The sequence below is a fragment of the Bos javanicus genome, chromosome 13, assembly GCF_032452875.1.
Source record: "Bos javanicus breed banteng chromosome 13, ARS-OSU_banteng_1.0, whole genome shotgun sequence".
NCBI classification, from domain to species: Eukaryota; Metazoa; Chordata; class Mammalia; order Artiodactyla; family Bovidae; genus Bos; species Bos javanicus.
This window is the reverse complement of record NC_083880.1, coordinates 76,021,843-76,048,758: the sequence shown is the minus strand read 5'-3', so window position 1 is coordinate 76,048,758 and position 26,916 is coordinate 76,021,843. Positions and strand designations below refer to the sequence as shown.

The window sequence follows — 26,916 nt, the reverse complement described above, 5'->3', positions numbered from 1 at the left end:
GCAACCCACTCCAGTATTTTAGCCTGGAGAATTCCATGGACTCAAGGACCCTGGCGGGCTACAGTCCATGGGGTCGCAAAGAGTCAAACACAACTGAGCAAGTAAGACTTCCATGTAACTGAAAAGCAGGAACAACTGAGTACCAGACATAGCACACCATGTCACACAGCTACTCAAAGATACGAGGTGCAAGGTTTAAGTCAAAAGCTGGTACAGTTCTAACCAAATGCAGTAGGCTAGCAGTTCTCCACCTTTTTAATATCAGGATTCCTTGAACTCTAAAAAGCTTTGGTTATGTAGGTTATTGTCTATCAATATTTACTGCTGCTGCTGCTAAGTCGCTTCAGTCGTGTCTGACTCTGTGCGACCCCATAGACGGCAGCCCACCAGGCTCAGCCATCCCTGGGATTCTCCAGGCAAGAACACTGGAGTGGGTTGCCATTTCCTTCTCCAATGCATGAAAGTGAAAAGTGAAAGTGAAGTCGCTCAGTCGCATCTGACTCTTAGCGACCCCATGGATTGCAGCCTACCAGGCTCCTCCGTCCATGGGATTTTCTAAGCAAGAGTACTGGAGTGGGGTGCCATTGCCTTCTCCGTCAATATTTACTACATTAGAAATTAATACTGAGAAACACTTGAAATATTACTACATTTAAAAACAAGTCCATCATACATTACTGTATACAATTTATGAAAAATAACATGAAACAAAACAATCGCATGAGAGGTGGCACTGTTTCACGGTTTTACAAACCTTAATGTCTGACAACAGGAGACAGCTGAACCCTCTTATCTACTACACCATTCAACCTGCTGCAATACGTCATACTGATCAAAATACATGAAGAAAATCCAGTCACACAGATACACGTACTTGTAAAAGGAAGGACTATTTCAACAGCCTTTTATAATTCATTATAAATAATTTTCCTTGATATTATGCTAAAATGGCAAGTGGTACTTTCAGTTTTCATTTAAAAATTCTTCCAAACTTACAAAATATTGCAAAAAACAAAACAAAATAACATGAGGCATACCCTGAATACATCTTACTCAGATTTGCTTACTGTATTAAGTGTCCTGTAACTACTGTAATGAATTACCACAAACAACAGGATAGTCTCTTGAAGTTCTCCAGGCTCAGTGTCCAAAAAGGACATGGCATGACTGGGCCACACTCTTCCTGGAGGCTCCAAGGGAGACCTGCTCCACCCTCGCCTAGCTTCTGGTGTTGCCAGCACTCCCTGGCATTAAGAAAGTGGTACTTTCTTAAAGGTCAGTTGCAAAGTGCAATCTGAAACCCTAACAATGAACTTTCATACTGTTACATTAAAATACTAACTTACACTCTGAAAAAACTTTTACCCATGCATGATTCTGCAACATCAAATATTATCATTTGGATAATACTGGTTCGCTGAATAAGCAGATTTTCAAATACTGATACCTTATACAAAATCAAAAACTCCACCACATTAATATCACCACCCATCTCATTCATAAAGTCTTTGAGTACTGAGAAGCTGTCACAGTCATGGTGACAGATTCAAAATTAACTTAATTTCTACTTGAAAACTCCAGCTTTATCACTGTCAACAAATACTCTCAGATGCTTTCTTTAAAGTTATAGGTTCACCTTGCTCAGCTTTAAGAAACTGTCTGCCAAATCCCCAAATTCCAAAGCCATAGTTTTAGTCATTCTTTCAAGTAAAAATTATATTTCATGAAAAAAAGTGGCCTGTTCAGTATAAAAGCCAATCACACAAGTGTTCTTCCCCAAGACAACCATCCTACTTTGGTAGGCAGAAGTGTTTTTTGCGTATTTTCCATTCTCACTAAAAGAATGTTAAAAATACAGTACTCAACTGTCAAGATTTAATGAAATGAGCAAATTTTGTTCCTTCATCAAAGACAATCCCAAGTGATAAAGAAGTGGAGTTTATGTGAGGTTTTTCTTTGTTTCTTTTCCTTTAAGTCTGAGCACAGAGGAGTGAAAAATGTAATTGACTACCAGTAGTCTGGTAGTGCCACTGCCTTGATTCATGCTACGACACCAGCAGTTTTATGCATCACTGCTTTTGTACCATCAGTGCATGAACAGGATGAAAATGGAAAATATATTACTATGCTGCTGCTGCTAAGTCGCTTCAGTTGTGTCCGACTCTGTGCGACCCCATAGACGGCAGCCCACCAGGCTCCCCCGTCCCTGGGATTCTCCAGGCAAGAACACTGGAGTGGGTTGCCATTGCCTTCTCCAATGCATGAAAGTGAAAAGTAAAAGTGAAGTTGCTCAGTCATGTCCGACCCTCAGCGACCCCATGGACTGCAGCCCACCAGGCTCCTCCGCCCATGGGATTTTCCAGGCAAGAGTACTGGAGTGGGGTGCCATTGCCTTCTCCGAATGATTTCTGAATGCAACACAAATAAGCTATGAGTGCTAGAGACAGGGAAAGGGGGACACACAAAGTGCATCACAAAAGAGAAACTTCCCACTCAAGATACAAATTATAAACTAAACTTACCAAGTGGATTTAAAAATTGAACTAAGAAAGATGGCCAAGAAATTGCACTGATTCCAAAAGATGAATTAACCACCCAATAAAATCTTCAAATAAGTTTAAAATAAATGATTACAATCCTTAATAAGACAATCAACAGCCATGAAAATATAATACATATAGAGCAACAATGTTCTAAAAAGAAAAAATATAAAACTCCATAAATTATTAAGTATAAAAAAGATGGTACTGCCCATTATCTGAGCACCAAATATTGGAACTCTGAATAGATGTGGTTAGCATGGGATGCTTAAGCCCACATTTTAAACAAAACTCAAGAGACTAGGATTAATTCTTAGACCAGACACCACACACATAATCACTGAATTGGGGCAGGGTGCGGGGACTGATGAATCCAACCAGAAGGCAGCACAGTGAAGTAAAAAAGGGAAAGAACACAGATTTGATCCAAGCCCCAATACGGTATTTGCCAAATTTAAATCTCTGCATCTTAATGTTCTTTTCTTGAGAGTGGATATTCACCTTTACAAGGTTGCTGAAAGAAGTTTAAAAAAAAAAAAAAATCACACATTAAAAAAAAAAAAAAAAGCTCAGTGGTGGGCAAATGGTAGGCCTGAAAGATGGCTCCCACAAGAATCTTATGATTTACAGACAGAATCAAAATTATTTTAAAGAGAGAATAATTATAAAATAACTACCTCTACAACTCAAATAAATTCAGGAAACAATGTATTTGTGTGTTTTCCAACTCCAATATTAGCAAAATAGACTTAAACAAATCTAAACCTTGGGACCTAACAGAATATTAGAGATGTCATTTGAGAAGCACTAAATTCTCAAAGATGCTAAAAATATAGTTTTGGTAGTGGTCTTAAACTGCTCTTATGTAAACAACTCAAATATTTTCCTTAAACTTCTCTGATACTATACATTTCCCTGTCAAAATAGTTTGTTGAAACAGAATCTTTTATTAGAAAGGACACTTGGGTTGCAACTTAAGGACAATTTCTTCTTTGAAAAATCATGTTAAAATTCATAATTAATTTCACTGCAATTTTTAAAAAATACAAAGACACTGGCAATTTAACTAGCCTAAATTTAAAATCCCATTCATTACTCATCATTCTTAATAAAATGGCTTCCTTTTCAACTGCTGAAAGAAAAAAAGAAAAGGACAAAACTCAGGCTTCTTATATTTCAAATGGAATTGGGAGTTACTTTAGTAATAAAATGCCTACAATTTACATGGTACCTTTACACCACATAACAGGCTTATCAAAAGCCAAAATATAAACTCTAATATACACAAAAATTTTATTTCAACTTATTTCCCAGGGCTTAGAAATCAAAGACCTCATACTACTAAATCAAGTCTAGAAATGAAAAGACAGTAGGATTATAGCTGTGCATGGCCAATTTATCTTCTGAAGTCAAAGCATGTCTCCTGTTACCTTGCAGCAAGTCAATGTGATCTGCATGTCAACATATCCAAGGGTTGCAGTATCTGAAACCTGCATCAACCATAAAGGTGTTATTTTAATTAACAAGCTTGCCAACACATTATGAACTCTGGAGTTCTAAAGTTCTGTTAAAATTATTATCACAATCGCATTTTAAAGAAAACTTTAAAAGGCTAAGAACAAGAGTAAGAATCATCCAATTCCAATTCTATTTATGGTCACCCTCCAATGAAACAACTAGCTCTATAAAAATCTTTTTAAACCAAGAACAATATGCTTGCAGTCAATGTAGCAAAAATAAAGATTCTATAGGGCCGTTTCTACATGAGGGGCAAATTTTATAGTAGGGCAATGAAAGTAATGACAAACCACACATTATGTAACAGGAGTGCTACCTGGAAAACATTAGGTTCATTTTTACTTGGAATGATTTTTCAACTATGAAAGACAAAATTTTATGGAGGTGAATTAAATGCCCTATACTTCTGATCTTTAGGTTGACTGTGGACTCACATAGCATGAGCTTAATATGTGAAGTTCATTAAAGATTGATACATGATGGAAAATATATTTAAATCTTAGGAACATATGCTGAGCATGTGTACACATGCAAAGCTTTCAAAGTTTTTAAAATGTGAAAATGAGCTCCTGTTATCCTTGATAAATGTCAGCTGTCATACATTCATATCCAATACATACTATTTTTCACAAAGCAGAGTACCAGAAAAGGCAATTTTGAATCCACCAGCTGTATGTAATGGTTATACACAGAAAATTCTACTCAAGGTCAGAAGTTTGTAGGTTTTCAATATCAACTTCAAAATAATGCAGGCTTTACATGTTAAAAATTACAGATTCCAAACATATTCTTTTGAAAACAGAGTAATAAAAAAGTAACTACTTTAAGAGTTTGGCACATGAGAGACAGGACCACTGATAACTGATATAAACTGGATTATTTGTATTTCTGGATCACTGAGCTGATATTTAGGCCAATTATATTCTTAATTAAGCTACAAAATTAAGTACTACAAGATCTATATTACCAATCTGATGACTTTATGACTATATTTTCCAACTCTAATAAAACTGTCCCTTTAACAAACCCTGACTGTGAACAATTACTACAACCTTACCTCCATTCACTTTTACCAAGAGCAGAAAAATATCAATTACACTAGTAGAGCAATTTAGATAGTTTGTTATTTGTGCCAAAGATGGATATTATAGCCTTAAGAGTTTTCTCTACATATTCAGAAAGCTTCATCCTTAAAAGCGAACCAGTTTAAGCAGTTTTTCACTTTAATAATAGAACAAAACTATTAATAGGAATTTTCTTTTTAAAGTTTTTCTGTATAGTATGTGACCTATGCTAAAAAAAAAAAATACTATCTTTGAAAAGTAAATTGCTCTTTCACCAACATTAAATTCAAACTAAGCTTTCAAAATTATAAACACATCGATATTCTCCTATGTATCATAAAACTAGTGACGTCCGCATTTTAAATGCATCATTCGTCATCAGTCATCACTGCACAGAAAGAGTCTCTTAAAAGCTTAAAACCTAAAAAAATAAAAAAGGAGTGAGGGACCTAGTGTGGTCAAATTATCTCAAGTAAAATAACTTTCACTTTTCCACTTAAAACTACAGCACTTCATCAGCCCAAGAGAGCAGATCCACCAAATTATGGCTTTCTTAGTATCTTCTAATTGGACTTATAAGCTTGAGTGCAAAAAACTGATTTCTGGATGTATAACGGCAAAATATCCATAAGTAACTTACAAGCATTTAACGGACATATAGAAAAGTGCAGATGGATTTGGGTATGATTTTGAATTCTTTTTTGAATAAAGTCTTTTGACATAAACTTTCCTGACAAATGAAGATATGGGGCTGGAATTAACATTAACCCTATAATTTCAGGCCAACTACTCTAACAAAGACCAAGGTTTTTTAAAAATTGAGGTGAGTTTAATTAACATGTTATTTTTGAATCTCAGAAAAGTTTGAGATACACAGCACACTTTCTGAAGTCAGTGCCATTAGGAAAGTACCCATATTTCCCCATAAAATTCCTTTATGGCATCACAGAACTCTTAGTATTCCTGAATACATCAGCTATATTCTCTAACAGCTTCATTAAGATACGATTCATTAAGATATGATAAACCACTGTTAAGCAAATATCCTCCAATTAAAAATAAAAAATATCAACAGCAAGAATTTTACAAAGATAAAATTCATATACCACATGCTTAAAATACACAATTCCATGGCTTAAAGCACAGAGCTGTACAACTGTCACCACTGTCAATTTCAGAACATTTTATTACTGCAGAAAGAAACCCCTCAGCTGTCACTCCCCTAATGCTTCCATACCCACCACCCACACAACTTCTCTGACCCCCTCACCCTAGGCAACCACTAACCTATTTTCTGTCTCTATGGATTTACCTATTCTGGACAGTTCATACAAGTGGGATCATACAGTACCTAGTCCTCTGTGACTGGCTTAGCCTGCAGGTCTATCTGTGTTGTGGCATCTAACAGTGCTTCATTTTACAGATATGTATTCATCCAGTCCTCAGTTGATGGACATGAGGTTGTTTCCACTTTTCGGCTAACATGAACACTGTGACTGTGAACATTAAGTTTCTAATGTGGCCACCTACATAAGAATCCTCTGAAGACTGCTAGTAAACAGGAAAGAGGCAGGGTCTTTAACAATTTTTCAGTGGAACCACTTGTGCAATCTTAAGTATGATGAATATGCTAAGGGCTCGAAAGGTAAAAGTGGACAACATGCAGGAACAGATGGGACGTAAGGATCGAGACGGACACTCTAAAAAGCAAATCAGAGTATTAAAATCAAAATCACTAACAGAAATAAAGAATGCTGTCCATGGACAGAGCTGCTTGGTGAGAGGAGTGCAACCAGTGAGGCTGAATACACACACATACTTTTTCTTTCTCTCCCTCACTCTTTTTCTCTCTCTTCCAAAATGAAAATACAAAGAGGAAAAGAGAATATTCAGGAAACGTGGAACAATTACAAAATAATACACACATAAGGGGATTGCCATTTATATGAAATTCAAGAAAAGGAAAACTGTAGTGACTTAAAGCAGCCCAGTGGCCACCAGTTACCAGGAGAGAGGACAGACTGCAGAGGGGCACAAAGGAACTTCAGGGGGAGGCAGGAGTGTCTTCCGTCATAATTGAGACAATGGTTACACTGGCCAAAACTCAAACTGTAAATGGAAGGTTGGTGAATTTTATTGTTTGCAAATTATACTTTAATGAAGTTGTTTAAAACCTTGCAGTACATACTGCCAATCCTGTGATAAGTGATAAATGACGTGTATGAAATGAAGTAGCTAATGAAACAGGGCTAGTTCGATAAGAAAATTTACTTTTTTCTAAAGAAATTCCCCATTAAAAGTAAATTTATTACATCAGCAGTTAAAAATCAAGTTTATCTTTTAAAACTTTAGAGTAATAACAAGTCTCTCTGCAACAAGTGACATGTATTAAAATGTTCACTGAAATATCATCATACATCAAGAACTAGAGAAAACTAATGTTCAATCCCAAATGTAAAAAATTCTAATAAAGCCATATGAAAGACTACCATATAGTAGCAGAAAAAATAAAGAAATTATATATAACATGGTAGAATCTTAAAAGCAAACAAAAGTTAAAAAAACAAGTACACTACATTCCTTATATTTTTGTAAAGCTAAAAGACAAAACTGAACATTGTTCAGGAACACATATATGTGTGGCTTTTCAAACTTTTTTGAAAGCAACTGCAACTAAAGGAAACTGTTACTTCTGGGATCCAGGCAGAATGAGTTCAGGGAGAAACACAGAGGGAACGGGCACACCTAACAACCTTCCGGCTCTTAAATTCAAGTAGTAGGTTCACAGGTGTTCATCAAAGTATACTTTATAACTCACAAATAATATATACTCTTGCTCATATAAAATACTGCATAATTTTAATGTTAAATTTTAAAAACCATGTGGACAAATACTTAATCTAACATTTGAGCTAGATCCTGTGTTGAGTGTATTTCATCTACTACTCAATCCCCACTGCAGTCGTCCTCTGATACAGAGAACAGATGAAAGTATAGAATTCAACTTTATTCCTTTTAATAAGAAAACAGGGAAGTAATAACCCACTCAAGGTCAAATATTTAGTAAGTGATGGAGCTAGAAATTAAACCCAGGTCTTGCCAATGTCAGAGCCCAAGCCCTTAAATATTTCCACTCATCCCCTTAAAAATCCCCCAAAACCTTAAAACTTATGACATCAAATACTCTAGTCCTTTTTTCATGGAATCTCTGAGTTTAACTACACCATTTACAGCTGTTTCAACAACAGACTTTCAATAGAACTGGCCCATCTGAAATCCTGAATAAGAAGTTACTGTTTTCCAGCCACATTCACTAGAAGTTCCTACCATTCTTTATAAAAAGAAAATAGTGAAGAAGTATGGCCTTTACCAGGTTGGTCATCACCAAGTACCATAGATTCTCGACCCACCCCTATGCACATCACTTTAAAAAACAATTTTAAATATCTTCATCTTACTGATAGTTTCATCTCCTAATCTAACCATCATTCATTTACACTGAGTAGGGGAGAAGCAGTTCACTTAAACTGTTTGGTTTTTAAATAATAGTTGCTTTACAGATTTCCTTGAGTTTAATTCATTTTAACTATAAGACATAAAAAACACAGTTTATAATTAAAACTGTTATCTTTAAACTCCAGTAATTCAATATCAAACTAAACTGAAGGACAGAGACAAATACAGTTCTCACAACTTAGAACATCATTCATATGCAATACTTTTTCTAAATATCAAGATTCTCAGGACTTCTGCCGGAACTTTAGAAACTACAATATTATTAATAAAATATGATATGAAAGCATGTGATAATTATCCTGGCCTTGGCAATATTTTCATTCCTCTATCCAACTATACAGTGTTTTAATTTTAACAAAGATGACATAAAAATCAGTTTCAGAAATCTACACGAAATATATCCATTAACTGAGGTTGTATTCAAAAAGTTAATTTCCAAGACCATGAATAATATCACAGCCTAAACTCCAGAAAGTCATGATGTTAGAATTTCTATAGTTAAAGTTGAATTTTTCTGTTGAATAACCACAGGCTTACTTTCAATGCTGGAGTAATGTCATCTGTAAGTTTCTAAGGTATTACTGACTTCAGTGATACTTACATTTTTCTATTAAAAATCATTTTTAAACCACAAATAAGAACTTACCTTTAATTTCTGCAACTGTATTAATGTTTAAGCAGTATCCTCTACCCCCTCAGCATGAATATTTAAAAAGACTGCAACTTACTACAATATAAAGTTCACAAATTATACAAAGAAAAGGTCGAAAGTTTGCAAAGAATCAAGATGTAAGTTCTAACTTCAGTTACATCACAAACTAGTTATACAACTTTGATAAACCCATTGGCTTAAGCCCTTTACAACGCTGGGTTGTAAGAACAAGGTTGAAACAGAAAAATATTTTCTTACTGAATATCACTCAGATTGGAGAAGAAATAAAGTAATTGAACTTAAAGGGTTATCAAAACTACCCATCTGAAGAATGGAAGGAAAACAACTTGAAGACAAATGGAAAGGACAAGTGAGAAATAGCAAATGGTCTATCAAATATGTCAACTAGAGCCCCAGAAGTGAGACTGAAGCAAAAACAAAAAACCTCACGAAATAATGGCCAAAACTTCCCCAAACTTGATGAAAACACCAGTCTGCACACTGAAGTTCAGTTAATCCCAAGAATAAATACAAAGAAAACCAAACCTAAGTACATTATAGTCCAACTATTTAAATTCAAACATCTTGCTTTTCAAGAGAAAATTTTCAAAGTAGTCACAAGAAAAAAAGACCTTAAGACCATATATACAGAGGAACAAAGATAAAAATTACCTTCTTAGAAGCAATCAGACAACAAGATCTTTAGAGTGCTGAAGCAACTGACACAAAATTTTATATACAGGGAATCCTTCAAAAATGAATGTGAAATAAACATTTTCACCTAAGTAAAATCTGTGACAATTAGTCTCAAATACTTTAGGGACTAAAAGTACTCCTTTAGGCCAACGATTAAGAACATCAGATGAAAACTCCTGTCCATAACAATGAATGAAGGACATCCAAAATGTCTTCCTGCCAAATGGTGGCTTGGCTTTCCTCTGCTGTTTGCCTTGAAGTCTAAGATTCTCATGGAAGAGATAACAAACCTAAATATTTTATGAAATAAATTCTGGGTGACAGACTACTGACCTAAGGTAACTTACACAATTTTACAACTGTACTGGAAGATAAACTAAGTCAAAATTTCTAGGTCCCTTTATACACCTAAGTGGATGATGTCTTCAAAGCAGACTGCAAAAAAAAAAGATTAAGCGAAACAGATTTACACAGGACTGAATAAACTAGTGAAGTTTTAACTGCGGTTATTTGTTTTAGAGTATTATTGTTTGGTATTATGTTTTCTAGTGGGTTCTATAAAGAAGCCCTTTTTCTTTCTCTTCTATATCTAGCCCTCAATTTAATAAATTACACTTACGTACTCTAAAAGCATTCTATGTGGCACCTGATTCGATGTCCTCAAATTGCAGGGGAAAAAACAGAAACATAAAAACTGAGTCTCTCTACTTTTCATGTCAATATTATTAATTGCATAGGTTTAATAAAAATCTGTCAACCCATTTATCAGGATAATTGGATAATCAAGTCTGCATCTTGAATGTCATAATTGAGAATAATTCTCATTCAGCCAGGCATGACAAGCCCATCATTAACAAATAATGACTTCACTTTATAAGTCAATACCTACAGGCCTGGTACCTATTCTTTGCTTATAGGGACCAGCCTCAAAAGTAGGCCAGAGACTCAGTAAATCTGATGTACTGGGAGGAGAGACAATTCATTCACATTTATAAGTCCTGCAAATGAAATCTAGTCGAGTTTGTTGAGACTGGTTGCCTAGTCTCAAGATATGAGAATAAAAGAGACTTTAGAAATGCAAGTCTATATTCCTTAGGAAAACTTCCAGAGAAATTAATCCTCTGGTCTCAGAAACTGTTCAATAAAATACTCTGGCAGTCCAATAGTTAAGACATCACATTTCCATGGCCGGAGACCCAGGTTCAATCCCTGGTCAGAGAGCTAAGACCCTGCATACTGCACAGCACAGCCCCAAAAATAAATAAATAAAACAGCAATCAAAGAAGCTTCTATGGTTAAAGATATCTTTTTGCTCCTTTTGGCACAGCATGAGAAGAGCCTTTTTTTTTTTTTTTTTTAATTAACTAACTCAAGAATCAACTGTGGGCTTCCAATTTAGGTCAAGAGAGAATAATGAGACTCATCCCAACATAAACTAAACAAACTATATTCAAATATCAGAGAACAAACAGTGAGAAATTGTGGTCCCTGAGATTAAGAAAACAACTGGGCATGAGGGGAGAAGGAACAACATGGTAACATGAGCCCTACCATCAGCCAGGCTTCCTTCTAGGAGGCAGTTTTTCCAGATCACAACAGAGGGATGAAGAACTCAAACAGAGCCCAGCAATCTTGCAGAATGGACAAGATAATAACCAGAATTCAGAATGGTCAAGCTGGATAGATATTGCAGGGCAGTTTCTCAGAGAGACTGACAAGACTGCAGGGACTAACAAACATATCCTGAGATTTATACCAAAATCCTGGCTCAGATGGTAAAGCATCTGCCTGCAATGCGGAAGACAAGGTTCAATCCCTGGTTCTGGAAGATCCCCTGGAGAAGGAAATGGCAACCCACTCCAGTACCCTTGCCTGGAAAATTCCATGGACGGAGAAGCCTGGTAGGCTACAGTCCATGAGACTGCAAAGAGTTGGACACGGCTGAGCAACTTCACTTTCAGAGAAATCATGACAAAGAAGAAAAAGTTGAAACACTCACACCACCTCTTTCAAGCCTTACTATAAAGCTGCACTGGATTGATGGGCATAAGGATTGACGAATCAATGGAACAGAATAAAGACCAGAAATAGATTCCGACTATGCTGCTAAGTCACTTCAGTCGTGTCCAACTCTGTGTGACCCCACAGACGGCAGCCCACTAGGCTCCTCTGTCCCTGGGATTCTCCAGGCAAGAACACTGGAGTGGGTTGCCATTTCCTTCTCCAATGCATGTAAGTGAAAAGTGAAAGTAAAGTCGCCTAGTCGTGTCTGACTCTTAGCGACCCCATGGACTGCAGCCTACCAGGCTCCTCCATCCATGAGATTTTCCAGGCAAGAGTACTGGAGTGGGTTGCCATTGCCTTCTCCGAGATCCCGACTATATATATACATATATATATATATATATATATACATAAAAATGGCTTCCCAGGTGGCTCACTGGTAAAGAATCTGCCTGCCAATGCAGAAGACACAGGTTCAATCCCTGGTTCGAGAAGATCTGTTGCAGGAGAAAATGGCAACCTACTCATTATCCTTGCTTGGAAAATTCCTTGGACAGAAGAGCCTGGCGGTTTCAGTCCATGAAGTAGCAGAGTCAGACACAACTGAGGACACACATGTACACACACACACAGAAAGTAGCAAAGAGTAGGACACAACTGAGAATGCACATACACACACACACACATACGGAGTAGCAAAGGGTTGTGCACAACTGAGCACACATGTACACACATACACCCCCACACACAATTAAAATGCAACACAATGGAAAAAGGAGTCTTCAACAAATAGCCATGGAACAGAATGTCAATGTTTTTAAAAACTTATCCTCAATCCTTTCTTCACACAACATGCAAATATTAAACCAAAATGGATCACAGACCTAAAGATAAAGTTATAGAACTTCTACAACAAAGGAGAAAAATCTTCATCAACTCATTAATAGGCAGAGATCTCTTCACACACTAAAAAACGATTACTCATAAGCAAAAAAAAAATTTATTTTATTCAAAATGCCTATATTTTCAAAAAAAAAAAAATTCAAGAATATGAAAAGGGAGACCAAAGAAAGACCAGAAGAAAATACTCTCAAAATATATCTGAAAAGAATCTGTACTCAGAAAAATTTAAGTCATACAATAAGAAAACAAACCACCCAATTTAAGAAATCCACAAAATTTGAACAGACGCTTCATAAAGAGATATAAGTGGAACTTGAACTCTCATAAACTGCAAGTGGAATATAAAATGGTACAGCCACTTTAGAAAACAGTTTCAATTTCTCATAAAGATAAGCACACACTTAACATAAGACAATTACACTCCTGGGTATTTACTCAAGAGGGAAAAAAATCTAAACAAAAACTTGCACTTAAATATTCCTAGAAGCTTTATTCATAGAAGCCAAAAACAGGAAGCCCAATGGAATACTTCTCAGCAATAAAAATAAACTACTGATACACTTAATCATGTGGATGCAGCTAAAAACCACTCAGTAGAATGTATACAGTATGAGAGGGGGAAATAGGCTCTCTCACACATGACTGGTGTGAATCCATATGGCATAATGCTTATGGAGGGTAATTAGACAACATCTAACAAAAACTACATATACATTTACCCTCCAACCTAGTAATCTTACTTCTAAGAATGTATCCTGAAGGTATATCCCCCCAAGAATATGAAAATATATTTTCACAAGGTTATTCATTGCAGCAACATTTTTAACTGCAAAATACTGGAAACAACCTAGGTACTACCCACACAGAGGAAACTGACGGAATAGCCTATGGTGTGTGCACATAATGAAACGATGCTGCTGCTGCTGCTGCTCAGTCCTGTCCAACCCATGGCCACTCTTTGGACTGTAGCCTGCCAGGCTCCTCTATCCGTGAGAATTTTCAGGCAAGAACACTAGAGTGAGTTGCCATTTCCTCCTCCAAGGGATCTTCCCAACCCAGTGACTCAACTTGAATCTCCTGCACTGCAGGTAGACTCTTTTACTGGTGAGCAATTGGGGAAGAAAAAAAAAAAAAAACATACATATATCTGCTTGTCATTACAAAAAGAAAATACAGGAAAACACTCTAGAAAACACTGAAGGTGGCTTCCTCTGAGAAATGGGGGAAATGAGGGTGGAAAAGATACAGAGGGAATGTGTATCTTTTGTGTAATTTTGACCTTTGAAAACGTATTCATATTCTACATAATCAACATAAAACCAGAATCAGAATGAGGAGGAGCATTTTAAAACAAACTGAAACTCAAGCACACAAATAAATAAACCTCATTTCGTTTCAAACAAATATCACAACTACATCATGCAGAAACTAAGGTGGGAAACAAAAATGGGGAGGGAAGGGAAGATAGGATAAGGGAGGACTAATTCAAGTATTTTAAAAATATAGCATCTTACACCCGAAAATCAACCACTAACACAACACTGTAAATCAACTACTAACCTCCAATAAAAATTTAAAAATGAAAAAATTTTAAATACAAATATGTAAGTCAAAAAAATGAATATAGGATTTCCTCTCAATCCTGGGCAAAACTATATACAAGTTCCCCACTCACTTTGTTTACTGTAATTAAATGGGCAAAGCAAATCTGAAATGATTTTAGATATATTATAGGACAGACCAAATGAGTAAATGTACTATGTTGGGAACCAAGGCTCTCGTGGTATAAAAATGGACATAAAAATATAAAGTGAGAGGTGCAAAGAAAAAACCCTGCAGATGTGGAGGGAAACTGGACATACTGACATCAACACATGATTTATAAACTACACAGATGCATGTTGCTATGTGTGTGTGTACATGAACAAGCATGTTTATGTATATACATGTATAAACATGCATTTATTTCCTAGCTGTGTCCACTGAAGGGGTCAAGAAGAGAAGACAATCTAGGAGTAACAAGGACACCTACCAAGGATCTTGGTCTCTAATACTATTTCCCACAAGGACACAGGAGCATGATGAAAGAGCTCCACTGGAAACGGAATGAGAAAATGACCATTTTGGAAGCATGACTGTAAAAATTTAGATCAGACAAGAATCATCAATGAATGCTAAATCTAGGGCAAACTGTGATGAGAATCATGGTACTGGCATTGTCTCCCCCATCACTGCTTAAAGAAGGGGAAGAAACTCTAACAGCAGAGAAATCAGGCAACACATTGGCCAAATGATCACAATTAACATCCCAATGAGGGACAGAAGACATCCTGTGCCTCCAGAAGTTGTACATCTTTCTCGGGGTATCACATCGCCTATGCAGTATCCCAGCCAAGAACAAATAGCCTCATTCTAACCCTGTTTCAAACAGAAAATGAAGAACATTCTAATAAGGGAGGGGAACGGTTGCAGTCTTCAAAAATGTCAATGTCATACCAGACAAAGAAGAGGCTGGGGAAATATTCCAGGAAAAAGGAGGCTAAAGAAAAATAATAACTACACGTAGTACCTGAGCTTAGACTCATTTCCATTACAAGAAGCAAGGGAGACTGCTGGGAGAGACTTTATTAGGTCAACTGACAAAACTGGAAGATGGACAACAGGTCTATATTAACATCCATTTATGAAGCTGATAACCGTACAATGGTTGTATGAGAGAATGCCCTATTCGTAGGAAATAAAGCAGAAGTATTAGAGGAAAGAAACACATTCTATGGAACATAACCCTCATATAATTCAAAAAAGAGAGGAAAGAGTAAGAGCCCACATAAATGCAAATAATAAAACCAGAGAGTGAATCTGACTAAGGATATCTAGATAATTCTTTATCTATTTTTTAACTTTTGTAAACTGGAAATTTCCAAATAAAGTTTTGTTTTTTAAGATAAATACTATGGAGATAGTTCTCTACTATGTTCAGAATATAATGGGTGTATCCCATAATTAACTGAAGGATTTTATTGGGAAATAGCACGAGTTGAAACTGGAGGCCTAGATAAAGTATCAGATAAAGGACTGTTTCAAATGTAAGCGAGAGGAGTTTGTATTTTTTTTCTGTAAGCCAGGAACAGTCGTACAAAGCTCATAACAGAAGAGAGACTTGATTAAAGGGATATACGGAAGATATACTGAAGCAAATTTTCAAGTGGGTTGAAACAGTATAGATAAGAAGCAGTAAAGGGACATTTCAAACACAAGCATGAAATTACGGGGTCTTGGCCTAGGAAGCTAAGATTGGTAACAGAAAGTTCACCGAATAGAGGAGACATGAAAATAGAAAACCAGATAAGGCTTGTTTACTAAAAATATCAAAGGGGGTAGGATTCAAAGATGACTCAGATTTCAAGCCCAGCCAACCAAGAGAATAATAATGTTACTAACAAAAAGAAATTGAACCACCTAAGCAAGGCGTAAGTGCTTTCGTGGCTATTAAGACAGTTTTTTCATTCTCATTTTTCCTATCCTGATGCAATAACAAAAGTTAGGAGAGGAGTCAGTTGAAATGTTACACACCAGCACAAGCAATCTGTGGAAACTAGCCTCCGCAAGGTGAAATAGTCAAAACGGGTGGAGCTGATTCCGATTTTAAGTGCCATTAAAATATTCACACATAAGAAGAAGAGGGCTGATGGCAGCATCTCATGTTAAACTGTAACATACTCCTTCCCTCCAAATTTATATTTGTATATAGAATATACATATATATTAACTTATTCCAAGACCCTTTATTCAACTAACAGTATCATTAAAGAGGACAACATAACATATAAAACAAGCTTAAAATGAAATCATAAAATCACAAAGTGTGTAGTATCTTCAGAAGGTGAAGTCAGAAAATTACAAAGGATCCAAAGGAAAACTGAATTACCTGGCTAACCAGTCAAATGCTGTTCAAGTAGTTTATGTTTGTTTTTATTGGTCTCTGACTCCACTGTTCAGCAAGTATTTTGATCCTGAGGACAAAAACAAATAAAAAAAGGGTATTGATTTTTATTGCCCTTTCTGAATATAAATATTATTATTAGTCACACACAAGTTAACTTTTCCCACCTTTCCCGTCCCTGGACATAAGAAACAAAACTAACAAAAAGTTACCAAGTATGAAGCCTCTTCCTAGGAATTTGAACTTGATGTCTTATTTTGCCATATATTACTACTTCTGTTTAAAAAAAAAAAATTAGGCAGGGCATACACAATACAATCCGTCACAGTTTGTAAACATGGATAATGCAAAGTAGTGATGAAGGAGACCAGCTCCAAGTTCTGAAGAGTGATGAAACCAGATGGGTAATCTGAACTTCGGATGTTCCCCCCCAAGTCCAAAGGGAATGCTCAACAAATTAACAATTTAAAACAATATAAATATCCTGTAAGAATCTAATTAAATCCTCAAGTCCAAAAAAGATAAATACCCACCAGATAGATAAAGCAACCAAGGAAAAGGGAGAAAGAAAAAAAAAGTACTGGATATTTTCTTCCCCTTTAGGAAAGGATACATCATTTCATTCACCAAAAAAAAAAAAAAAAAATTATTTTAAACAGGAGACAGGTAAATGAAGGACAGTTCTTCAAAATAAACTTCAATAAATATGAGAGCATACAGAACTGCAGACTTCTGCACTTGAGGAAATGTGGAGCAGGCTCTCTAGTCCAACAAAAAAGTGAGCCAATAAAAACATTCACTCTCACCTTACGATTTTCCAAATGAGACAAAGCACACTCTGACTACCACTAATTCTAGAGCTATCTATAGATTCAACAACCATAGCTAAGCTCTTAAGTTAATAGCATTTGTGCTGGAACTGGCAGGTCTGCTGAGAAAGGATGGAAGGAAAAATGATACACTCACAAGTTCCAAGTAACAAACACATCACAGTCATGGCCAATCCACATAGTAGATAGGAGACAACCAACCACAATCTAGGTGCATGATGTGAAGGATCTGTTGCACTTTTGAAATTCAAATTAAAGGTGAGAAACAGGGGGATGAGGGTTAAGGGCAGAAGGATATCACATCATAACGTTGTTGACGAAGGGAGAAGAAAATCTAGGTAATATATAAGTGGCATGCAATTAAAGTTATAAAAGGAACTGCTGTATCTAGTACCGTGTCTACTAATAATCACAGTAGTCTCCAGCTTATCGCTGAGACAATGCCAAAAGTTAGCTAGTTCTTGGACCGCATCTTCCAATCCACAATAGTACATATAGGTTCTTAACATAATAGCTAAAGAGCAGAAGCTTCAGAGCCCACCAGATCTAGAGCCAACCAACTCCTAGCTCTTTCACTTACTGGTCTGGTAACCCTGGGTCAATGTAAGACATCTTTGAGCCTTAGATTTCTCATCTTAAAATAGGTATCACAACTCATAAGGTTCTTGTGACAATTAAGTGAAAATGCTTAAATTACTTACTGCTGCTGCTAAGTCGCTTCAGTCGTGTCCGACTCTGTGCGACCCCATAGATGGCAGCCCACCAGGCTCCCCCGTCCCTGGGATTCTCCAGGCAAGAACACTGGAGTGGGTTGCCATTGCCTTCTCCAATGCATGAAAGTGAAAAGTGAAAGTGAAGTCACTCAGTCGTGTCTGACTCTTAGCGACCCCATGGACTGCAGCCTACCAGGCTCCTCTGTCCATGGGATTTTCCAGGCAAAAGTACTGGAGATTGCCTTCTCCAAAATTACTTACTAGTAGCTAGTATATACAAGCTCAATAAATAAAAACAATTATTAGCCAAACAAGACTATCTGACACATAGTATAACAAGAGTTTCTAAGCACACTGAAATAAAAAACAGGAGAAAACACAAACAACTTTGGTTTTTAAATGAATTGAGCTTCCCTGGTAGCTCAGTCGGTAAAGAATCCTACTGCAATGCAGAAGACCCTGGTTCAATTCCTGGGTTGGGAAGATCTGCTGGAGAAGGGATAGACTACCCACTCCAGTATTCCTGGGCTTCCCTGATGGCTCAGGTGGAAAAGAATTCACCTGCAATGTAGGAGACCTAGGTTCCACCCCTGGGTTGGGATCCCCTGGAGAAGGGAAAAGGCTACTCACTCCAGTATTCTGACCTGGAGAATTCCAAGGACTGTATGTATAGTCCATGGGGTTGCAAAGAGTCAGACATGACTGAGCGACTTTAATTCATTAATTCACTCAATTCAATGTTTTATAACTTGAATTTTTATATTCAATTTAACTAGAGGACAGTGGAGGGGGAAAAGGTAGGCAAAAGTCCTGTAAAGAAAGTTCAAGGTTTTCTGGCCCTAGTTTTAAATCAAATTTCATCTCAGAAATGGTTCTTTTGTACTTCCCTGGCAGTCTAGTGGCTAAGAATCCACCTGCCAATGGAAGGAACACGGGTTCAATCTCTGGTCTGGGAAGATTCCACGTGCCTCTGAGCAACTCGGCCAGTACACAACTACTGAGCCCGAGCTCTAGAGCCCGCGAGCCTCAAACATAAGAGAAGCCGCAGGACTGAGAAGCTCGCACATCCCAACCAAGCAGAGCCCCGCTAACCACAGCTAGAGAAAGCCTGCACGCAGCAATGCATGCCAGTGCTGCCAAAAATAAACAAATAAATGTAATTTTTAAGGAGAAATGGTTCTTTTGTTGCTGCTCCTTTTGAGAGGTAAGGAGGAGTTCATGGGGTGACATTAGTACTTAGAGAACAAGATAGGTGGGCAGGAAAAGGCATCTGAGTCAGAATGTACCTAATGACTGATCCAGGGAACAAGCACTGCTGCCTAATGTGAAAAGCTGGTGAGAGCGCCTACATTCATGCTCAAGCATTGCTGTACTGCCGATGAGAACTATCCGAAGGAGTACTGACACAGCCAATCTGTACCCCATAACCCCCAGAACATAAAGGAGTACCATCTAAAAAGTTCTCCTCTCCCAGGAAGTGTGCAGCTGGATTAGAGGCCCCCAAAGGCGATGGCACCCCACGCCGGTACTCTTGCCTGGAAAATCCCATGGACGGAGGAGCCTGGTGGGCTGCAGTCCATGGGGTCGCTAGGAGTCGGACACGACTGAGTGACTTCACTTTCACTTTTCACTTTCGTGCACTGGAGAAGGAAATGGCAACCCACTCCAGTGTTCTTGCCTGGAGAATCCCAGGGACCGGGGAGCCTGGTCTATGGGGTCACACAGAGTCAGACACGACTGAAGTGACTTACCAGCAAATAATCAGAGCAACGACTGGCTTGCCTACCAGCAAACTGCAAGGAGTAGGTAATCTAAAAAGTACTATCTACCAAGATCCTGTCAAGTATGGAACCTCTGGGACACTGCAGTTGACTAGTCTAGAATCAAGATTCTGAAAAGGCAACAGTCAGAGCAGATTTCCTAGGACTGTACTTTTTGTTTGTTTGTTTGTTTTAGTCGCTAAGTTGTGTCTGATTCTTTTTGTGAGCGCGTGGTCTGTAGCCAACCAGGTTCCTCTGTCTATGGGATTTCCCAGGCACTAATACTGGAATGGATTGTCACTTCCTTCTCCTAGGGATCTTCCTGACCCAGGGGCTGAACCCGTATATCCTGCATTGGCAGGTGGATTCTATACCATTGAGCCACCAGGGAAGCCCCAATTTGTCTACTAGAATTAACATAAAGGTGACTGATGAGATCCACATTATCAAAACCTGCATCACTAGAAAGCTACTGGGGGCTTGGGAAGATCAAACTGAGCTTTGTTAATAAGAGCTAGTCTGAGAAGATGTGCCTCGAGGCCAGAACAAAGAATCAAACTGGGGGAGGGGAGCTGAGAGGAAAATCCAAACTACAGAATGCTGATGCTGGGAAACACCAACTGACAGAGAGAGGCCACTGAATATTATGAACGTGTTTTTCTTTTGCTATTGAGCACGGAAGGGGGCAAAGACTCTACTATTAATCATATTAAGCTCATTATTCTCTCCATGCTGCTGCAGGCAGGGCTCCCAGGGACTCCCTCCTCAGTTTCCTAAAATCATAGATGGAGATGGGGAACCACCATCTTTGGGAAAAGCCAGCTGTTGCCCACTCGTCTTTAAAGCGCTACACAATCAGTTTGTGCACCAATTAAACATCCCGTTTACTTAAAGATTATGTAATACTGGCACAAAGAACAGGGTTTTTTTGCAGTTGAGATTATTTATCAAACAATAAATATATCCTCTGTCAAAACTGTTAACACCAGATTTTACTTACAACAATCAACTACAACCAATCTAATCAAAGGGGAAAGAAAATTATATAAAAAGATGCTACTGTTTTTAAAGCTATATAAACTTCACAGAAAAAAAGAATTTTCTCTTTAAAATGTATTAGTCCATTATTTCGTGTTCAAGTAAATAAGGAAAAATGTATTTGGTACCCAAGAGAATACTGGGAATACACTGATGACAAACTTTCAAAAATACCAGTCTTTCTGACAAGGGGAGTAGGAATTATTTCAAATTATAGCACATGCAGGCTTAGTAAAGTAAGGACAGGGTTAAAAAAAAAAAATACTTGACATGTATTACCACCCAGCCTATGATGTATATTAGAAAAGACCAAATTGATTTATAATAACTTATTCTGAATAGTCATTTAATAAGTTTTAATAAATGTTTAGTTCTACGTAGAATCAACCTGAAAATTTAAAAGAGGCAGTTAAAAAAGAAACTTTAGTTTCAGAAAACCTAGGTTTTGGAAGTTCAGATTCATAACCTTGGGGAAGGCATTTAATTCACTTAAATGTTTGCTCTGCACCCATCAGATGCCAGGTGCTGCACAGGCCCTCCAAAGTGTAAGCAAAATATGGTTCCTGCTATTAGGAAAGGAGTAGCAGGTACAAACAGCCACTATAGTTTCTGAAATGAAAACTAGGTTCTCTCAGTAAGTATCTGCTGAGCATCAACTCTACCAGATACCAGGGATATAAGGAGGAACCAAAGACGAAGGCACAGTCTGACAACAGTGTCAACGGAGAGGGAAGCGGACGGTCCTGCGTGTTCACAGGTTTCTGTGGTGACTGTAAAGCACTGTTTACACGTGAATGGAAGACGAATCCAGGACCGTTTACCTCATTCAAGAAAAAAAAGCGGGGGGGGGGGGATTATTAACAAACTTTGAATGTACAGATAATTTCTGCAATTATTCTCCATAGTTAGAAATGAAATGCCAATTGAGTTTCTTTATAACAAAAGACAAAGGCAAAGAAAAAAAAAACTTTTGTAAAACATTAGGCATTTACGTAAAAATCAAAAGAGACATAGGAAACATTAATGGGGTATATAAAGGTTGCTGAATATGAAAGCTTTTTTTTTTTAATTTTATTTTATATGAAAGCTATTTTTAACTCAACACATTCAGGAAATCGTGCCATATATTTCGCTTACACTACGATACTATCCACTGATGAACAATGGCAGTAAATACGACCATTCTGCATTTTTAAAATTACCTTGAGATTAAGGAGAAAACTAAAAAATCCAGTTGGCAGACCAGTTTATTAACAAGCTCCCTATCTCTGGCTGAGTTGTAGCTAGTAATGACATGGTTGCTAAAACAGGCATGGAGCCAGCCGCTTGCTGGTGCTTGTTCTGCTTCCCTCTCCCTCCTCTCCTGGAAAAACCGCATGCAGTGTTGCACGATCATACAAAATAAATACAGGAAAGCGGGTGGGAGGGGTTGGGTGGAGAGGTGAGCTGAAGCTCTGGGCTCCACCAGTGGAAGGCGTTCCACAAGAATTGCTACAGGGTCAAAAGTTTACAGTGGTTTCAATTTCACCTTTTAGCAGCCAATCAGGAAACAGGGACTGAACGCTGACCCTCAGGCTGCAAATGAACATTAACTCATTGGCTACCAGGATTATGTGTATTCCTTTTCTCTTAAGGTGTTCCTTTCTCCTTCTTAGGGGGGAATGGGGGGCATGGGAAGGTGGCAGCAGAGGAGGAGGCAAAGAACATTTTAAGTTCAAAGTGACAATTTTATTGAAGACCATGTATTTTAAAACAGGTATTTGAGTGGAGAAAAATGATCCAGTCATTTTCCTTGAAATTCTCCTGTAGTATCTAACAAACCAATTATTAATGTTGGTATCGAGACAAAGAGTGAACTTAGGCAGGTTACAGATAGATTTATCTCCATGAGGCTGCAATTCTAAGAACAAGTTACAATACGATCACAGATAATGCTGATTATGTTTCCAGTAAATAATAACTCAGATGTTGAAGCCATTAAAGTATTTATCTAACCCCAATTTTTTATTTCCATAGGTTCTCTATCTCCTCTCCTAATCATTAATAAACATATACCATGCCTGTACTTTTCATACTGTACATCTACCAAAATGCAGGTACAGCTCATAAAGTTTAAGCTTTCTTTTTCTGTATTTCTCTTCTAAAACAGTTCAGTACACACAAGTGACTCCTATACAAAATAAACTCAAGAGTGAACCCCTTGGCAATAGATGCGACCGAGCTCCAAGTTTTTTTTTTTATGTAAATTTCTCCCAAATGTAGAAAACATTAGCAAACTAATCCATGAAATATTCTTTTCTACATATAACACTGAACAAGGTTAAAATAAAGATCTGTACGACACAAACCTTAACTATCCTACATTTAAAAACTAGATTTCTTTGACTATATTAACTGCTGTATCATAATGATCAGCTAAAAGTGAAGAAGCAACTGTGTGAATTTGTAGTTAGAATATTTCTCATAAATACAATAGGTGGTAAATTTTAGCAGCCCTGCTGACTTAATCTTCTGTTATATGTAGAAGTCCCTGTAGGTACTGCCACTACATAAGAAAATGATTCCAAGCAGGATATTAGTTTTCTTATCCAAACCAACACAGTAAGATCAAAGTCATTTCTGCACCCAAAGATAAACTATATACAAAAGTATCTCTCTTAATACATGTTTACTAAAGGGCCCCAAAATAAATTCATAGTGTATAAATCTTCCACAATAATTTAATGTAGCTATTATTAAATTTATAGCTTATTTTTTTAATATTTTGATATAAATAATATATTAAATACAATACTAAATTGTATTTAATGTAGCTAAATAGTAAATAAGTTTGATGCTAACATACAGGACTTTCTTTTTATTCAGCGTTAAAACAAGTTAATTTTCTAGCAACAACTCCCAAACCTTCATGATTTAGGTTTATGCACATTTGGCCATTAATAGTCTTTACTTTTAAAATCTAGGTGTTTTGTTTTTTTTTTTAACATGGCTTACAAAGCTTTTTTAATGTATTACATTGGAGGAGTCTTCTGTATATCTTCTTTTTACAAGATGGCCTCATTCTGAAAGAAAATGGATGCGATAAAATTTTACATCAAGTCAGCATGTTAGCAAGAAGCTTTTTGTGTGTTCTGAATTTGATTAATACAAGCCAAGGTCACTTCCTGAAAGATGCCTACCATTGCAGCTGCAGGCAAACTAGGCCCCAGTGTAAAGCTGGGGGAAGGGAATGGGTGATGGCATTTATTAACACTGAGAAGGGCTTCCACCTCCACCAGCAGCAATTAAAGGAGGGGAAACAAGGAGATCCCAGAATTCTTGGCATGTAAAGATTAAAATATCTGCACTCCTTAATATTTAAAAACAGAAATGTAATCAATATATAATATAATACTCATGTCAAAATTACAAAGATATCCTCAGTACACATACTATACAAACCATCTAATACCAAACACTGAAGTAAACTTAGCATTCAACACAATACGACCTGCACTTGCTATGCAAAACGCCTGCAAAGGCAGATACAGCAGTGGAAGAAAATAGAATCAAGAGATTCAAATTTCTCTTATCTAAAACCAACGGTGGCCTAAACATCAGAAAAGCAGAAATCCAAAATACAAGAGCCTGTATCGTAAAATGTTTACAAAAGTTTTGTACTGAAATCCAATTCAATTTTCTTATCAACATGAACACAGATATTATGTCCATGCTCAAAAACATCAATATATACATCATCCCCAACCAGAACAAAACTTCTCCCTGAAGAATAACGTCAAAATTTAACTGAGCCGTTACTATGAACAGCTGGGAAACTATACAAAGTACATCGCCTGTCCTGAGTTCCGTATACATTTCGACTGGATAAAATATAGGCAGAGTCAAGGAAATCTACAAACCACTTATTATTTTCTCTATATGTAACTGGAAAAATTACACTGACTTTGTGTGTCTAATTTTTCTTACCCACCAAATGGAAGATATGCCTGAACCAAGATACTCCAAGGAGATATCATCAGCAACATGCTTTTAATGGTTGTATAATAAACGTAAAACCTGGTCCTTTTTTTAATTGTCAACATGTTCAAACCCATTATATTTCTATTTTCTACATAAATTGAGAATATAATTTTTCCCTCCCTTATGCTCCCCATCCTTTCATTCTAACTTGAACAACAAAAATAAAATGATATTACATGCACAAGTTCAAACAAACTGATGCTGTTTTAAGTCTTTTACCTTTCAATGACTGGCAAGAAAAAGCTATTATTTAATTGGCAGAGAGTATTCTGTATACATAAAGGGCTTTTTAAAATCATCTTAGAAAAAGGAAGGCAACTAAGCAAAAAAATATTGTGAGTAGTCCTGAATCCAGATAATCTAGTAGCTGGGCCTGGCAAAGGAAGGCATTCAGAAGAATTCAATGAGGCCTAATCACATGCCTTTGCGACAGAACAAACCCTAAAAATGAACACAGAGTAAATTAGCTATTTATATACCTTCTCCCCAGGACAGGGGAATACATTTTTCCTCAATTTCTCCTATCCTCTATATTATTTCTTTCCATCACATGTTACTCCAAAAATAACTCAGAACAAAAGCACAGAGTTCAACAGTAGGTAGCGAGCTTCTTGTCACAAACCAACCCAGGCATGGAAAGTGCAGTTTTCCTGGCATCTCCAACCGAATCATTCTTCTCCCCTAGTTTTATCTGAGTACCCAAAGCACTCTGCATTTGGAAAATAAGACTGACTAAATGGGGTACAGCAGTCAGTGGTCTGGTTCTCCTCCCATACTAATGCAGCTTCTATGTCAAAAATGGAACCTAAAAAGAAACGTTGACTATCAAAATAAACAAGATACCAGCATGCATGTCTCCTTGCTCTGTCAAAGTGGTTCACAGACATAAGTCTGAGAATCACACTCTAAGATTCACAGAACAAGTGTTTTCTGTTTTTGTTTTTTTTTAATTCAAATGTTTTCTATGGCTTCAAACTGGATGGACTGGCTATCTGGTAATTGAAAATTTTGTTTAAAAAATACATATACCATACAAAATGATATTATTAATCAGTAATAATGTAGCTGGGCTGCCAATTGGAGATGGTTCAATCCCAGGGGTCAGAAAGTTCCCCTGAAGAAGGAAATGGCAACCCACTCCCGTATTCTTGCCTGGGATGGGCAGAGGAGCCTGACAGGCTGCAGTCCATGGGGTCACAGAGTCAGATACAACTCAGCGACTGAACCACATCAAATAATATAGCTATGCCATATGCTTATTCTCTGAAAAGCACATTAGACTATAAGCCTCAACCATACCTTTCAAGTGAAAAAGGTAGTATGTTGTTGCTACATTCACTTCACAATGTTTGCTGAAATTATATTCTACAAGACTGCTATTCCAGGTTCTGTGGATACAAAGGTAAACAAGACAGGAGGCCCTCACAAGCCCTTAAATTCAAAGCGCCTCATTCCTGGGCGCAGGAAGCTGCTCGGAGGAGTTCAAAAAGACCGAAGCACTTGTCTGTGAGATAAAATAAACCCTAAAGATGGACAAAGGATAAAAATCACAGGGTTAACATTTTACTGGATATTAACAATACACAAGATATTTCCAAAAGGCATTTCCAGAAAGTGATTAAGTGCCATAAAGGAAATAAACAGGGTGATACGATACAGAAGAGGAGAGACGTAGGAAGAGAGAAGTAATTTCAGGTCAGGAAAGGGCTCTGAAGATGC

The 26,916-nt window shown here is 37.1% G+C and overlaps 1 protein-coding gene across 10 annotated transcripts in view; it reads right to left on the bottom strand.

Moving 5' to 3' along the window:
* The window catches only part of NCOA3 (nuclear receptor coactivator 3), a 122,498-nt gene that overhangs the window by 45,435 nt on the left and 50,147 nt on the right, over positions 1–26,916 (bottom strand). For 5 of the 10 annotated variants that reach the window (XM_061437868.1, XM_061437869.1, XM_061437873.1 and 2 more), the window contains one exon: positions 16,822–16,906. The exons of 2 other annotated variants lie outside the window; for them this stretch is intronic. The gene's annotated coding sequence lies outside the window, so the exon portion shown is untranslated. Of the gene's footprint in view, positions 1–3,970; positions 4,031–9,284; positions 9,366–16,821; positions 16,907–26,916 lie in introns of all 10 variants that reach the window. 3 more of the 10 variants (XM_061437870.1, XM_061437871.1, XM_061437866.1) reach the window with 3 other exon arrangements.